Genomic DNA, 17,815 nt, shown 5'->3' on the forward strand with positions numbered 1-17,815 from the left:
TTGTAAATTGTTGGTTATCTGCACGAACCCAGTCTTCACTATGAGTCATCCATACATCAATTGTCTTAAAATCATTTATTTACTAATCTAAGTAATTCACAGAAATGAATAAACAAACAGATATGGTTACAAGGAAATGATAGGAGAATGTGCCCTAGTGGGCTAAACCGGCATGGCGGCTTGGTACACAAAGAAAGGGCGTTGGGCTTGAATGAAAGAGCGGGAAGACTGAGGAACGAAGAAACAGCTACGCTATCGTAAATACAGAATCTTATGCATTCTAAATTACCACCCATTTGGAAAAGGAAAATGCAATAAATATTTACTCTGAGCTGCGCTTCGGTAGGTTGGTCGTAGATGCTGGCCGTGTTGGCCAACAGAGATCTTCCAGTCCTCGGAAGAATGTCACTGGTGGTAAAATGGATACGTTGTAGTATCTTCGTCGTGTGTTAGACTGGATACGTCATCCGTCCTTTCCTAGCCCACGTCTACAGCGGCCGCTGCTAACTCAACGGCTAGGAAGTATCACTTCTGTAGTGAATAAGGGTTCAAAGTTCATACCATTCGCAACCAAAGCTCACGCCGAGGTTGTCTTAGTTCTGTACTTGACATGTGTGTCCTTCTAACGTAGAGGCTGCAGACCTCACGTACCCGGAACAGACTGGTTACATTTTCGTCACTGACTTATATAGTGGCGAGGGGAGAAGGGTGTGTTTCATCGTTTATAACCCCTGTCTCTTCACAGGGGCGGGCCACTGATTGGTCAGGGCTCTTTCCTTATGAAAACCCAATTCTCTCATTTGGAAGCTAAAATTACATTTAATCTCCTAACAAACAGTTTCAATATCAAACATTTAAATTGCACAACAATTCCATGTGAATCTGATAACTAGAATGTGTAGACTTTCCCAGGTACAGTTTATGTCATCCTGTCATCAGTCATAATGTCTCAGATGACAACCGAACTGACATCCATACTCATTACGTTCCAACACATATTTCCAACTGGTTCTATTACCGAAATATGGTTCCTTTCCCCCAACTTGTTTGATGTTCCCAGACTCTCTATATTTAACAAAGGCTATTCAAAAGTCCTTCAGTAGGGTCAGAGAGAGAGGGGAAGGGAGAAAGGTATTTATGGGGGGTCATAAACCTTACCCACAGGCCAACGTCATGACACCGCGCATGGAGCCGGTCCTACCACTGTCCTTCCTACCACTCCCTAAAATGCTAAAAACCGCTCCACACTCACAAATTCCAACACCCATCTATTTTTGTGACTACCTGGACCTACCAATTGGTTTTAAAGTATTGAAACCAAACCATATGGATTTCAATGAAAAGTATTTGAATAAACATGGAAAGGTGAATGTAAAAAGCGAACATAATTTAAAATAGGCTACATGTGTAAGGCTTGGGCGTAGTTGAGGAGGAATCAGACGCAGGAAACAACGATAAGGGTGATAGCTTTAATGCTCGACACGGTAAAACACCAGCCACCCCAAATAGCGAACTGAGCGCACACAAAATCAAATTGCCCCAAACACAGGGGACAAAACTCGAGCAGGAGGGGGCGCCACCTTCAGTGGGAGTCGTGACAACATGTCCTATTAAACAGCATATAAACACTCTAAATAGGTCAGGAGCCAGACAGGGAGCCTAAGAAGGAACAAAAATGAATTATTTAGGCTATATTATTTCAATTATTTCAAGGCTATAGCCTACAAAGAAATAGCTTGTGAGGCATTTACGAGTGTGACACTAGGCTGGCAGGGATATAAAGCACTCAGCATTTTAACAACACTTCATTGTATTAAAATAATTATAGTCTAAACATTGAGCGTATAGGCTGTGACTAACTTAGAATTAAATACAAATTAAATGAAAAATGCCTTATTAGTGCCTTTGAATTCATTTTTAGAAACACGAGTTTGGCCAGTCTGGGGCTTCAGACTCATGCGATGGTTCCTGGAGAGCCTGCCAGCAGCGGAGAATGTCCTCTCCACACTTGCAGAGACACTGGGGATTCTAAACACCCTTTTGGCCACTCTTGCCAGGCTGGGCAGAGATTCAATTGTGTTTTACATTTTTCTATAGGTAAGCCTAAGGTTTTTAGGCAAAATAACCCAGTCAAAACGGAAAGCTCCTTGAACGTGGGAATATGCCAGGCCTCTTAGGCCAAAATCAATTATGGCCTATTGTATAGATAATAGTATGAAAATTAACGAAACGTTTAAGAGATCAGATGTTTAGTTAATAAACACTTCGCTACAATGACACTTAGTTATCTACCCACCTTGTTCCTTTATTTTAGCATGTGCACGTAGTAATTACACCATCATACTTTTGGGATACGTGTCTTTTCAGATTCCACAATGATTCTTTAGTTGTTTCATGTAGCCAGCGTGTAACAACTGCCATATCTCGCGGGTAGAACAATGGAATCCGATATGTAACCTAAAAGTTTAGCACCATACCAACAGGTGGTATCCAAGCTTTACACATAACAGTGGCCACTTCATCCCTCTCTTGGTCTTGGTCCTCATCTTTGTAAGTCACCTTGATTTAGCACCTGTGTGTTTTATCAGTTTCTTTATGATATTCAACGGATATTCGTGCTTTCAAACCTCAATAGCTGTCACGATTGTCGTAAGGAGTGGACCAAAACGCAGCGGGAAAATGTATACTCATCTTCTTTTTTTATTTGAAGAAGGAAAAACAAAAATAAACACGTATACAAAAACAAACGACTCCAAACAGTCCCGTCAGGTGCAACAAACACTAAACCAGGAAATAACTACCCACAAACCCCCTTAGAACAAACACCCCTATAAATAGGACCTTCAATCAGAGGCAACAAGAAGCAGCTGCCTCCAATTGAAGGTCAACCCAATAAACACCACATAGAAATAGACCAACTAGAAATAAAATAGAAATACACTAATATAGAACATAACCCAAACAACCCCGAAACACCCTAAACAAACACCCCCTGCCACGTCCTGACCAAACTACAATAACAAACAGCCCCTTTACTGGTAAGGACGTGACAATAGCACAACAATGCACAGTTCTTATTTTCAAGATTTGGACATTAATTTGCTTTCCAAAGCTAATAAACATGTAGAAATGTGAGCAGCATTTTGTATTCCTAGTTGAATTAGTTAGGGAGCGTAAAAAAAGTACAAACTTTTCTTAAATTCGAATTTCAATAGCTCCTTGGTCATGTGACCTACTGACCTCGAACAAGGTTCAGAATGTACACTTAGTGGGCATACATATTGCACACCATTTAGTTTGTCCATTTTCATCTCACACATTTTTTTCAAAAGTACTATTTTCAATAGCTCCTTGGTCATGTGACCTACTGGACTCAAACAAGGTGCAGAATGTCCACCGACTACCCTTCTATATTGCACACCCTTTAGCTTGTCAATTTTCGTCTCACACAATTTTACATGAATTTTGTCATCTTTAGAATTCCAATAGCTCCTTGGTCATGTGACCTACTGACCTCTAACAATGTTCAGAATGTACAATCAGTGGGCCTACACATTGCACACCCTTTAGTTTGTCCATTTTCATCTCACACGATTTTACATGAATTTTGTCATCTTTAGAATTTCAATAGAACCTTGGTCATGTCACCTACTGACCTCAAACTACTTTCAGAATGTCCACGGACTGGTGGAGACGGGCGCCGCGAGGCGTCCAGTGCGGTAACGCGACCTATCCCGGAGAAGCTGGCGGGAGCCCCGGGGAGAGTTCTCTTTTCTCTGTGAAGGGCAGGGCGCCCTGGAAACCCCGAGAGAGGGACCCAAGCCCTGGAAAGCGTTGTGATTTCGGCGGTGTCTGGTGAGCTCTCGCTAGCCCTTGAAAATCCGGGGGCCATACACATATCTGCAGCAGGTGTCCAAGGTGAACAGCCTCTGGCATGTTATAACAATGTTGGTAAGGGTAAGGGAAGGGAAGTTGGCAAGTCAGATATGTAACTTCGGAATAAGGATTGGCTGTAAGGGCCGGGTCGGTCAGTCGGCTGGGGTGTGAAGCAGGGCTGGGATTGAGCCGCGGCTGGGCGAGCAGTCGCTCCGTCGCCCTCCTCTCGCCACTTTTGGAAGTTCGTGGTGCGGCCCATCTCGCGGTGTGTGGTGTTGCAAGGGGCTGTATGAGGGGGTTTGTCGGGGTGGTGTCTGTCAGCGGCCGAAGGCGGACCTGGGGGTGGTTGGGGTAGTGGAGATGGCATGTGCCTTACCATTAGCTGACACAACCAGGCCTCAGGCTTGCCTGAGTGCGGGCCACCACACATTGTAGGTGGGTAGAGACTATACCCAGTGATAGGGCATTGCATAGGTCTGGCTCATGCCCTACAAAGTGGGGAGAGGTATCTCCAGCTTGTCTGGAGAGGGAGGCCTACATCTGATGTGGGTAGTACCATCCACACCCATTGATTTTCTGCGGAGCCATAAAATGGACGGAAGAAGCATAGGTTCCTGCTGGGCATGGATCACTGAATGTCAACTTGATGAAATTCAAAGGAGCATACCCACCTGTAGTAATCCTGCTCAGTAGGAGAGGAACCGCAGGTTCAGACATTTGGTGTAAGTACTTGGCTGAGGAGCCAATGGTGCGAAGCTACCATCTGTGGGATTATGACTGAACGCCTCTAAGTCAGAATCCCCCCTAAACGTAACGATAACGTAGCGCAGCAGATCTTCGGTTGGCCCGGGATAGCATGCCTCTTTTGGCAGGTGAGTAGAGCCGTTTGTGAGGGGGTTGGGGTGCGGCCGGATGAGTTGCCGCCCTCTCCTGATGCGTACCGCATGTTTGTGGGGAACCTGGTGCTAAATCACTTGTAGATTACCTGACTCTGGGTCAATGTGTTGTACGTAGCAGAGCAGCTCACTCACTGCGATCTATTGAAAGTCAGCCCTCGATCCAAGATTTTGTTGGGGACAGAAGGCGTCTTCCTCGATAATAATCCTTCTTTACTTACGGGTTACCAGGTGCACGCAGAAGGGCCAGGGGCCAGAGGCCAAACACAGAGCATGAGAGAGCCCAGGCAGGTGGGTAGAAGATGTAAGACATTGATATTGGGCTCTGGATAGCTGGGAGGCTACGTGATGGTCGCCCAGCCACCCGGGCCTGTCCTCTTGTGGGACTGTGAGTCAGGTTGGGACTTGATGTGGAAGTCAAAGGGTCACCAGGTGCACGAGGAGGCCTCCCCCAATGCGGGGGGCACTCAGAGTCAGAGCAGGGGCAGCCGGAGTAGGGACTTAGTCTCTGAGCAGAAAACAGGTGCACAGAACCTGTTTCGGGTTACCAGGTGCACGTGGTTCCTGACAGAGGGACTATAGATGTCTTAGTAATTCCAGGGAGTAAGCTATACTCTATGGCCAAAGGAGAGGGGTGTTGACGGGGTAGGGAGAGTAGGTGTGGAGGCCTGAAGGTCTGTAGTTCCAGTGAGTAAGCCTAGAGGCCAGGAGTCAGAGGTCACCAGGTCAATGGGGGCCTGCCTGGAGGTCAGGAAGGCCCCAGGGAGAAGGCCAAAGTGAATAGGTGTGTGAGTGACACTGTCCTTCAGGGGGGCAGAGCCGGCAAATTCATGTAAAATCGTATGAGAAAATTGACAGACAAAAGGGGGTGCAATTTGTAGGCCCACTTAGGTGTACATTCTGAACCTTGTTTGAGGTCAGTAGGTCACATGATCAATGAGCTATTGAAATTCTAAAGTTTACAAAATGTATGTATAATCATGAGAGATGAAAATGGACAAACTAAAGGGTGTGCAGTATAGAAGGGTAGTCAGTGGACATTCTGAACCTTGTTTGAGTCCAGTAGGTCACATGACCAAGGAGCTATTGAAATTAGAAACATTGAAAAAGATAGCAATTTCATGTAAAATTGTGTGAGATGAAAATGGACAAACAAAAGGTTGTGCTACATATAAGGCTACTCAGTGGATATTCTGACAGCAGTTTGAGGGTTGTAGGTCAGAAGACTAAGGAGCTATTGAAATTTGAAAGTTTGAAAATGTATGTAAAATCTCATGAGATGCAAATGGACAAACAAAGGCTGTGAAATGTGTAGGCCCGCTCAGTGTACATTATGAACCTTGTTTGAGGTGTGTGGGTCACATGACCAAGGTGCTATTGAATTTCAAAAATGTTAATAAATAATTGAAAATAGTGCGAGACGTAAAATCGACAAAACAAAGTGTGTGCAATGTGTGTCTATGCCTTTGGGTTAGCTAGAACCAGTGTTGAAAGTTTTAGCCGTAATGGTTAAAGAGCTATTGACATTTGAAAAAGTAGATTTGTCACTATGTTGGTGGTCCCTAACTGCTGTTGTTGGACTTAAGGAAAACTACAGGCGAATATCAGTTGAATATCCAACCTGAATCTGTCTTTACCTCGGTCTAAAGCAAGGGGCTATTAGCAGCACACAAGTTGACTACAAATGCATGCTGGCATGCCCTGAGCTCGTGAAGTGAGTGCTATTGGAATGCTACTGGAGCGAAATTGGAGCAGGTAAGAAAGCCGATGCTCCAGCCTTTGGCTCCACACTCCAGTCAAATTGGGGCATGCTCAGCTCCAGCTCTGCTCACATACTCTGTTCACCGGACAGGTTTCTACCGTCAACCCACATGAAATACTGGAGGATAGTGGATGTGTCATGCACACTTTGCAGCATGTTTTGCTGGAAATAAAATGGTTTGGTATTTTGTCAATATGAATGACCTCGCATCGATGTGCTACTTCATTTCTTACAGGCTGACTACACAGCAAAATCAATTTTGAAATCTATGTTATTCGTGCGTCTGCGTTTACAAGGGCTAAAATATGATTCAGTTCTATTTCTGATGCAGATCGCGCTGCAAGTCCTGCCTCTCCCATCTCCTCATTGGTTTATAGAAGCAGGTACCCACGTGCCATCTCCTCATTGGTTATGCCCACGTGGGTGACTGAAAGACGAACGAAGTCAGTGGCGGTAATGCACCTAATTTATGAAAGTTGCCAATCGCAATATAAAGTCAAGAGAAGAAAAAGGCTGGAAGGAGGAGAGATGACTAGAAACGATTCGGTTGACCGTTATATGTGTGGATTAATTGCCGGAGTAGAGGACCTTGTGCATTTCAGGTAAAATAACAACTCAATGTTTATATCCCAGGACAAATCAGCCAGCAACAGCAAGCTAGCTAAAAAGGTCAAATTAGCTATCAAGTGCAAGCTAGCTAGCTAAATTGCCATAAATGTTTAATGCTTTTCGACCTGTCCCCAAATTAATATAATTGGTTCAGAGTTTGTTTAGATATTTGAACCTGCGTGTTGTGATCACATTTGGTGTGGGGGGACAAAATACATTGATGCACGCTGGCGCACAATGGGGCACGCACGCAGCCGGTTTGGGTTCCGTGTTATAATAAATGTTTCGACAAAGAGTCAAACATGCCTTTTCCCTCGACGAATATGAAACCCACCAGATCAGGTATTTTATCATATGGAACATTAATTGTAGAATGCTGACACTTTTTTAAACATTTAGTGTGTTTTTTCAGACCCAGATACTATATTGATAGTGTTTTTTAGTCAAGGAATTAGGTTTAGGCTAAACCGGCTCCTAGAATTTTGGGCAAATTTGATTTATTCAAAGGCATGCGTTGCACATGCATCTCGAGGTAGAATACTTTCCTAATATATATTCTCTCAAAAGATGCATTCAAGATGAAAGTTGTGCCACCAATGAAAAATGAAGAAGTAAGTAAACTTAGTTTGGTGTGACACAGATAAAAAACAATACTATGTGATGTGACATGGAGCTGGTGGGTTGTAGGGGAATAAAACTGCAAAGTGGAAAAGTCAAAGTGGACTCAGAGGCTATGCAAAAAGATATGAAGCTGCAAGAAAACAAAACAACATTTGAAACATAACGCAAAGCCTTTCAAGAATTGCAGGTATGTACCACAGTACCAGTACATGTTAAGGTATAGGCCTATATTGAAATGACAGAGTGAAAATGCTACAGTCCTTTAAAAAAGTGTATTATTATTGTTATTGTATTTTCCTTTATCTTTCCGTTCGGAAATGAAAGCCTCACTATTAAACTAGAAGATCAGAGCAGTGAGAATGATGATCCGTTGAACAGGTATGTATTTGATTACAACATGATACTTTCACTATAGATTGTATGATCATTCTGCTTTTATCTGGCGCGTTTATTTCTCGAACAGAAACAATGCAACATGGAACATAAGTCATATACTGAAAGATACGTTTGAAAGATCAGCGGAGAAAGTCCATCTACATAAGTAAAACATGCCGTCTTGTCAGCCTGTGTACATGCTAGTACCTAAATGCAAAATGAGGACATGTTGTGGTCTACGTTGTCCTCAAACTAACCTATGTTCTCTTAGAGAAAAAACCCATCACATGTTCATGGACAGAAGATCAAATATTTTTTGTCACATGCGCCGAATACAACTGGTGTAAACCTTACCGTGAAATGCTTACTTACAAGCCCTTAGCCCTTAACCAACAATGTCCGGGGGTACAGGTTAGTCGAGGTAGTAATCGCTGTTCTGATATCCTGAAGCTCTTTTCGGTCTTAAGAGAAGGTAGCAGAAGCATTATGTACAAAATAAGTTACAAACAATGAGAAAAAACACACATAATAGCATAATCAGTTAGGAGCCGGTAAAACGGCAGCCATCCCCTCCAGCATCATTATCACAGTGAAAGTACTCAGGTGAATATTAATATTTCCTGTTCTTTTGATTATTTGTTATCTACATGAATAAATCACGTATGGTTACATGATGCTAGTGAAATGTGTTTTTTTAATTAACTGTTATAGAGGATGAATGCTGCCTTTAAGAGCCTACGTATTCAAGCAGAAACTGACCGCCATGAGATGCTGAAAGGTATGTGTACTTGAAATACTGTATATAATCATCAATGCACTTGTATTGTGTTGTTATGAACATAACACTAGGCAATGTACACAGTATATAAAAATAGAACAGCAACTCTTTTGGTGTGAACATTTCACACAGTCAAAGAGGGTTTGTAAGAATTGAATGATCTAAAGGAGAAGTTTGAGGAAGAATTCAGCATGAAACAAGAAGAGATTAGTCAATAACTGACTCAATCAACATGAGTAGAGTAAGGGGCACCGTCTTGCAGAGTGTTTCCCAAAACACACATTTTTGGAAACCTCTTGTTGTCACACACAATATAAACAGTATGTAGACTATTCAAACTGAAGATGTCTCATACACGTTGTGATACAGATGAAAAGGAAGAACAAAAAAGAAAGACTTCAGTAAATCCTGTTCAACCTCTATGAAAGCCAAGAGAGTTGCAAAAGTTTACAAGAGGCAGCAAGTAAGATTGGCACTTGAAAAAAATCTAATTTATTTTGATTTTGTTGATTGATTAGGCCTAGGTGTGAACTTTTCCATAAATTCCATGCATTTTACTGAAAGTGTAACTTCAAGCATGGTAGCTGCATCATAACTGCTTTACTCCTGTAAAATTTCATGATTTACGACAAAAACATATAAACATCTTATTTTTTTCGACAGAGCAACATCAGGAAGCCCTACAAAGTTCCAAACAAGAACAAGAATCCCTGTTAGAGTCTGCAAAGTGCCGAACAGCTCAATAAAGACTTTGAAGTTAGTATGTTATCTTGTACTCCAATATGTTGATGAAGATAATATTCAGAACACAGGTTATGCAATTCATCATGCACATTCCAAGGGGGCGTATGTTAAATTTTGCATTCTATATTGTTATTTAGCTTTATGTGGCTGTGGACAGAACATAATGAGACAATGGAAAACATGCATTGTTACTTATTTGTATTTAGCTTGTATGCAACCAGAGATTAAATATCAGTTTTGTTTTCTAGGAGAGATTAAAGAAAAGAAAGACAGCCAGCTACAACTCCTTGAAGATGAACTGGTAAAGATTATACTGTGTTTTGTGAACTCAAATTGGCACTTCCCTCTCATAAATGTCATGCCTAGTCCATGTAGCGAGGTTAATGAAAGAGCAATTATTTAAATCTTGCCTTTAGGATGTCAAAACAAAATCCATACAGTCACAAAGTTGTTGAGACCAGAACATCAGAACTCACCACAGAGTTTAAGATGAAACATGCTGAAATTCACTAATTCAAGGTGAGATGATGACCGTTGTGTAGATACATTTGTAGTGCTACTTATTCAGAAGGATATTGTTTGCTTAAATCTTATTAATGTGTTGTACCCTTCTAGAATAAAGTCTGCTGAAAACAATTTACTGGAAAAGGCTCTTGAAAAGGCTGAGACGATGCAAAACTATTTGAAGGAAAAAGCCAATATGACTGAGGTTTGATTCTATTAATTGTATTTTCCTCGCACAATATTGGCTTCAATTTTTTGTTTGACACCTGTACATGCAGGAGTCCAGGAAAGAGATTGTTCATATGTTCTCTCCGACAGAGGAAAATACAAGAGATTGAGGGGCAGTTATCTGCTGCAATGAGAAGAGATGAAAAATCCATCAAGGAAAAAGATAATCTAAAGACAGACATTGTACAACATGAGTAAGACCTTTGATGTTCAAATATCACTTATACAATAACAGTTTTCCTCCATGTCTCCAATTCTCCATTTAAATAATGCTGAATGTGAACTCTTCCCCAGGGTGAAGTATGAAGAGCTATCAGCAAGTTTCAATCAGCTGCAACTTGAGAACAAGACTATGCTGGAGAAGATGCAGAATGAATCCTCAGAGGCAACCCTTCTTGTAGCACGACTAAAAGTCTGTATGAATTGAACATGTGTTGCTATATGTATAGAATAATACAGAATAATTTAGCAGTTTTCTGATCATTTATGGTATTGTGTTGTTATGGGAATATTTTTCTCTCATTCAGGAGAGGGAGGCAAAAGATGAAGATGAAGGAAATTGAAAGACTCCAGGAGGAAAACCATCAATTATGGTCAGAGTTGATTGTTAATATTTAATACGCTGCTATTAATATGCTGCTATTTTTATTGACTTTTTGATATGGTAGACCATTCCATTGTTGTAGGCCGGCTAAGGAGTATTGGTGTCTCTGAGGGGTCTTTGGCCTGGTTTGCTAACTACCTTTCTCAAAGAATGCAGTGTATAAAGTCTGAAAATCTGCTGTCTCAGCCACTGCCTGTCACCAAGGGAGTACCCCAAGGCTCAATCCTAGGCCCCACGCTCTTCTCAATTTACATCAACAACATAGCTCAGGCAGTAGGAAGCTCTCTCATCCATTTATATGCAAATCATACGGTCTTACACTTAGCTGGCCCCTCCCTGGATTTTGTGTTAAATGCCCTACAACAAAGCTTTCTTAGTGTCCAACAAGCTTTCTCTACCCTTAACCTTGTTCTGAACGCCTCCAAAACAAAGGTCATGTGGTTCAGTAAGAAGAATGACCCTCTTCCCACAGGTGTTATTACTACCTCTGAGGGTTTAGAGCTTGAGGTAGTCACCTCATACAAGTACTTGGGAGTATGACTGGACGGTGCACTGTCCTGCCACCAGCATATATCAAAGCTACAGGCAAAAGTTAAATCTAGACTTGGTTCCCTCTATCGAAATCGCTCCTCTTTCACCCCAGCTGCCAAATTAATCCAGATTCAGATGACCAGCCTACCCATGCTAGTTTACGGAGACATAATTTATAAATCGGCAGGTAAGGGTGCTCTCGAGCGGCTAGATGTCCTTTACCATCCGACCATCAGATTTGCCAACAATGCTCCTTATAGGATACATCACTGCACTCTATACTCCTCTGTAAACTGGTCATCTCTGTATACCCGTCGCAAGACCCACTGGTTGATGCTTATTTATAAAACCCTCTTAGGCTTCACTCCCCCCTATCTGAGATATCTACTTGCAGCCCTCATCCTCCACATACAACACCCGTTCTACCAGTCACATTCTGTTAAACGTCCCCAAAGGACACACATCCCCGGGTCGCTCCTCTTTTCAGTTCGCTGCAGCTAGCGACTGGAACAAGTGGCAACAAACACTCAAACGGACAGTTTTATCTCAATCTCTTCATTCAAAGACTCAATCATGGACACTCTCTCTGACAGTTGTGGCTGCTTTGTGTGATGTATTGTTGTCTCTACCTTCTTGACCTTTATGCTGTTGACTGTGCCCAATAATGTTTGTACCATGTTTTTGTGCTGCTACCATGTTGTGTTCCTACCATGCTGTGTTGTAATGTGTTGCTGCCTTGCTATGTTGTTGTCTCAGGTTTCTCTTTATCCAGTGTTGTGTTGACTCTCTTGTTGTGATGTGTGTTTTGTCCTTTATTTATATTTTATTTTATTTTTTATGCCAGGCCCCCGTCCCCGCAGGAGGCCATTTGCCTTTTGGCAGGCCGTCATTCTCAATTACAATTGCAATGCAGCAAGATACATTTTTTCTCAAAATCATTCACCTTTTCTTTCCCATAGAGAGGATTTGAAATCCTAAAATGACAAAGTTGAAGAGCAAGGTGAAGACACTGAGAATCTGCAGAAGAAACTTGGAAAAAGTGTAAGAAAATCAACTGTTTCAAACAGTTTTTCAGACAACGACAAAATACGGCCAAATCTACAGTTGAAGTCGGAAGTTTACATACACTTAGGTTGGAGTCATTAAAACAAGTTTTCAACCAATCCACAAATTTCTTATTAAAAAAATATAGTTTTGACAAGTCGGTTAGGACATCTAAAATGACTTTGTGCATGACACAAGTAATTTTTCCAACAATTGTTTAGAGACAGATTATTTCACTTATAATTCACTGTATCACAATTCCAGTGGTTCAGAAGTTCAGAAGTTCACATACACTAAGTTGACTGTGCCTTTAAACAGCTTGGAAAATTCCTGAAAATTATGTCATGGCTTTGGAAGCTTCTGATAGGCTAATTGACATCATTTGAGTCAATTGGAGGTGTATATGTAAACTTCTGACCCACTGGAATTGTGATACCGTGAATTATAAGTGTAATAATCTGTCTGTAACAAATTGTTGGAAAAATTACTTGTGTCATGCACAAAGTAGATGTCCTAACCGACTTGCCGAAACTATAGTTTGTTAACAAGAAATTTGTAGTGGTTGAAAAAACAGTTTATTGACTCAAACCTAAGTGTATGTAAACTTCCGACTTCAACTGTAACCTGATCCCTGCAGGTACAGGAGCTACAGCTTCGAGCTACAGAGGCCGTCAAGAGTAAGGAAGATGCTGAAGTCAAATGTCAGAACAAGACGCAGACATGGTTGCCGTGACAGAAAGCACAAGGTTAAGTTCTCTGTTGGTATCAGAACCACTATGACAAAATGGTTGACGAGAAAGATGCAGAGCTTGATGAGAAGAAGAGGAAAGACATGGAGGCAGCTGTTAATAGAACATCACTGGTATGATACATGATAGTATATGAATTAACATGTCATTGTATTAACTGGGAGTATTTCAGTAGGGTGTTATAGCTCTGCTTCTTTTCCCGAATTTTTTTCCCTCGGGAATTGGATCTGTCACAGCAGAACATGGAGAATGGCCATTTGAAGGAACAACTGGAGAAAGAAATGAAGGAGAGGGTAAGTCCCCTGCCATCCACCATGCTGACAAAGCTGTGTCAAGTGACAAATGTTGTCTATTGACTCAGTCGTGATGTCATGTTGTGTTGTAGGAAAGCTGACTACAGGAGATTACAGGCCTGGAAAAAGAGACGGCGTGTCAGAAAATGAGCAGGCAACTGGAGACACAGGATAAACAGGTACATATTCAGATATCAGAGCATTACAACAACACTTAGTGTTGTTTAAAAGTGTCTGACAAAACTATTGTTTTTCCCCAACAAAAAAATATTTGCAAATGAGCTAGCTACCTGAGTCAAAGTCCATAGAAGTTACAGTGGGGGAAAAAAGTATTTGATCCCCTGCTGATTTTGTACGTTTGCCCACTTACAAAGAAATGATCAGTCTATAATTTTAATAGTAGGTTTATTTGAACAGTGAGAGACAGAATAACAACAAAAAAATCCAGAAAAATGTCAAAAATGTTATAAAATGATTTGCATTTTAGTGAGGGGAAATAAGTATTTGACGCCTCTGCAAAACATGACTTAGTACTTGGTGGCAAAACCCTTGTTGGCAATCAGAGGTCAGATGTTTCTTGTAGTTGGCCACCAGGTTTGCACACATCTCAGGAGGGATTTTGTCCCACTCCTCTTTGCAGATCTTCTCCAAGTCATTAAGGTTTCGAGGCTGACGTTTGGCAACTCGAACCTTCAGCTCCCTCCACAGATTTTCTATGGGATTAAGGTCTGGAGACTGGCTAGGCCACTCCAGGACCTTAATGTGCTTCTTCTTGAGCCACTCCTTTGTTGCCTTGGCCGTGTGTTTTGGGTCATTGTCATGCTGGAATACCCATCCATGACCCATTTTCAATGCCCTGGCTGAGGGAAGGAGGTTTTCACCCAAGAGTTGACGGTACATGGCCCCGTCCATCGTCCCTTTGATGCGGTGAAGTTGACCTGTCCCCTTAGCAGAAAAACACCCCCAAAGCATAATGTTTCCACCTCCATGTTTGACGGTGGAGATGGTGTTCTTGGGGTCATAGGCAGCATTCTTCCTCCTCCAAACACGGCGAGTTGAGTTGATGTCAAAGAGCTCCATTTTGGTCTCATCCGACCACAACACTTTCACCCAGTTGTCCTCTGAGTCATTCAGATGTTCATTGGCAGACTTCAGACGGGCCTGTATATGTATTCTTGAGTAGGGGGACCCTACGGGCGCTGCAGGATTTCAGTCCTTCACGGCGTAGTGTGTTACCAATTGTTTTCTTGGTGACTATGGTCCCAGCTGCCTTGAGATCATTGACAAGATCCTCCAGTGTAGTTCTGGGCTGATTCCTTACCGTTGTCATGATCATTGCAACTCCACGAGGTGAGATCTTGCATGGAGCCTCAGGCCGAGGGATATTGACAGTTTTGTGTTTCTTCCATTTGCGAATAATTGCACCAACTGTTGTCACCTTCTCACCAAGCTGCTTGGCGATGGTCTTGTAGCCCATTCCAGCCTTGTGTAGGTCTACAATCTTGTCCCTGACATCCTTGGAGAGCTCTTTGGTCTTGGCCATGGTGGAGAGTTTGGAATCTGATTGATTGATTGCTTCTGTGGACAGGTGTCTTTTTTACAGGTAACAAGCTGCGGTTAGGAGCACTCACTTTAAGAGTGTGCTCCTAATCTCAGCTCGTTACCTGTATAAAAGACACCTGGGAGCCAGAAATCTTTCTGATTGAGAGGGGGTCAAATACTTATTCCCCTCAGTAAAATGCAAATCAATTTATAACATTTTTGACATGCGTTTTTTTCTGGATATTTTTGTTGTTATTTTGTCTCTCACTGTTCAAATAAACCTACCATTAAAATGATAGACTGATCCTTTCTTTGTCAGTGGGCAAACGTACAAAATCAGAAGGGGATCAAATACTTTTTTCCCCCACTGTAGGTGTTCTGAAACACTCAGCCACGATGCCTGAGGACAGTCACACAAAGCCTCTGTAACCCAATCCCAAAGCTCAGACAAAAGAGATGCTGTGACTCCAAACATTAATGTAAGTGATCATGAATGTCTTAAAAATGATTGGGTTCTTTCTGGTCAAAAGCTCTCTGAGATGTTTCTCCATTACATCCCTGTGCATGATCACTGTATAATACCTCAGATTAACTGATATATTTTTGATGTGTCACAGGAAATGGAAAGCGAAGCCCCAAGAACGCAATCTTGGAGCTTTATGACTACAGTTAGAGCAACATCGCAAATGAAGGTATTGGAATCGGTTGATTATTTTGTGTGTTTTATTTATAATGTAGGCTATTCCATCATCAATGACCTGTATGTTGTATAATCACTGTAGAATTTATTAGATTAACTGGAGTGGTATGTTTGTGTCAAAGGAAAGCAAAGCTCTCAAAACTCCATCTTGGCGTTCCCCCAGTACAGCTGGTGCAACACCACGGATTAAGGTGGGGATAGATTTTTTTATGTGTAGTATTCACTAACTGTTTTATTTGTTGACCGTGACATGTGTACCATTCCCCCAGAGGATTCTCTCCATCCTATTTCTCTGTGATTGAGTGATTTTTCTCCACAGTCTTACAGAATCAGAACTCCTCCGTCCGCTGGGAAGTCTGTGCCCTGGGGGAAGAGCACACTGGAGCTTGACCCCAAGTCTGACAGCTCTGAACATAAAGATTTATATGATCGATCTAATGAACACACTGCTTTAACTTTAATAATACTGAAAACATTGGATTGGCCTAAAACTCAGAATGTATTATGAAATACCACCCAATTCCCAATGACCACAAATAAGTTTTAACTCATGACTTTATAATGCATGCTGTATGGAATGCACATTTTCATTGTGGGAATAATTTTTCTTTAAATATCACATCTTTTAAGTTGGACGTCTTTCTGGTTATTATAATGGCAGAGCTTTGCAGTTGCAACTGATCCATTCAAAAGCCGCCTGCAGCCAAGTGTCCCAGCAGCACAGCATCAAAATGTGGACATATTGAGGAACGAATGAGCCAGCTGAACTTACATTACCACCAAATACTTGATTTACTTGGCAATACTCCCTCTGCATTATGAAATAAGTTGTGAAATACCATATTGCATTATAGTATAGTCTGTACTCGGCAACTTCTAAAATATAGTCTGTAACTTGTAAAAGTAGTTAATGCAATTTTTTTTACAATTTTCAGGTCACTATTAGCCACTTCCACTGGTTTGCTTCAGCTTCACTCCTGTTTTATACTATCGTAATGTTTCAGATCCAGAGCCCTGTTGTTCAGAAATCACTTGGGAGTGCTTTAAAGCTCGCTGCAATGAAAAGGATGCAGGATGCTGGTTGGACAGCTGTCGCTGGTGCTGACAAGGAGAAGAAAAACATCAAGTGCTTTTCAAAATTGATCGTTTTTTGTGTGTGTGACAAATGTGGACATTCAATATGCTCTTTTCATTACACCACTGCTCTCAAGTTCATCCATGTCTATAGTTGTCTGATGCTGGGAAATCTGTTGACCGAAATAGACATTTAAAATGCAAGTCAAAACAATTTGAAATGACCCAGGTATATTATCTTGTTTTGATGTTACTGTTTAGCCACATTACTCACTTTATTAATGGAAAAAATGGAAAATGCTTGTTTTGAACAGACTTGCCACCTTTGACTCCATTCAACATAAATAAGTTCAAGTGTTTGTTCATAACATTGTTGTTTTTGCTTGTGCTGTTTTTATGTTCCTACATATGACATTTGTCAACATTGTGTTATTTACAGTGGTGTAAAGTACTTAAGTAAAAATACGTTAAAGTACTACTAAAGTAGTTTTTTGGTATCTGTACTTTACTTCACTATTTATATTTTTGACAACTTTTACTCCACTACATTCCTAAAGAAAACTATGGACTTTTTACTGCATACATTTCGAATGCTTAGCAGGACATGAAAATGGTGCAGTTCACGCACTTATCAAGAGGTCATCCCTACTGCCTCTGATCTGGCCAACTCACTAAACACACATGCTTCGTTTGTAAACGATGTCTGAGTGATGGAGTGTGCCCCTGGCTACCCGTAAATGTAAAAAAACAAAACTGTCTGTCTGTTTATACTTTTACTTTTGATACTTAAGTATATTTAAAACCAAATACGTTTAGACATTTACTCATATTATTTTACAGGGTGATTTTCACTTTTACTTGAGTCATTTCTATTAACGTATCTTT

General features: G+C 41.4%; 1 long non-coding RNA gene across 1 annotated transcript; it reads left to right on the top strand.

Moving 5' to 3' along the window:
- Positions 1 to 10,282: 10,282 nt before the first annotated feature.
- On the top strand, positions 10,283 to 17,480 carry LOC106566042 (uncharacterized). Its single transcript, XR_014379801.1, has 8 exons — positions 10,283 to 10,370; positions 10,484 to 10,587; positions 10,688 to 10,986; positions 12,488 to 12,569; positions 13,210 to 13,434; positions 13,561 to 13,614; positions 13,707 to 13,793; positions 15,774 to 17,480. It is a non-coding gene; the product is annotated as an uncharacterized LOC106566042 (long non-coding RNA).
- Positions 17,481 to 17,815: the final 335 nt, after the last annotated feature.

Source organism: Salmo salar, chromosome 12 (assembly GCF_965601325.2).
Source record: "Salmo salar chromosome 12, fSalSal1, whole genome shotgun sequence".
NCBI classification, from domain to species: domain Eukaryota; kingdom Metazoa; phylum Chordata; class Actinopteri; order Salmoniformes; family Salmonidae; genus Salmo; species Salmo salar.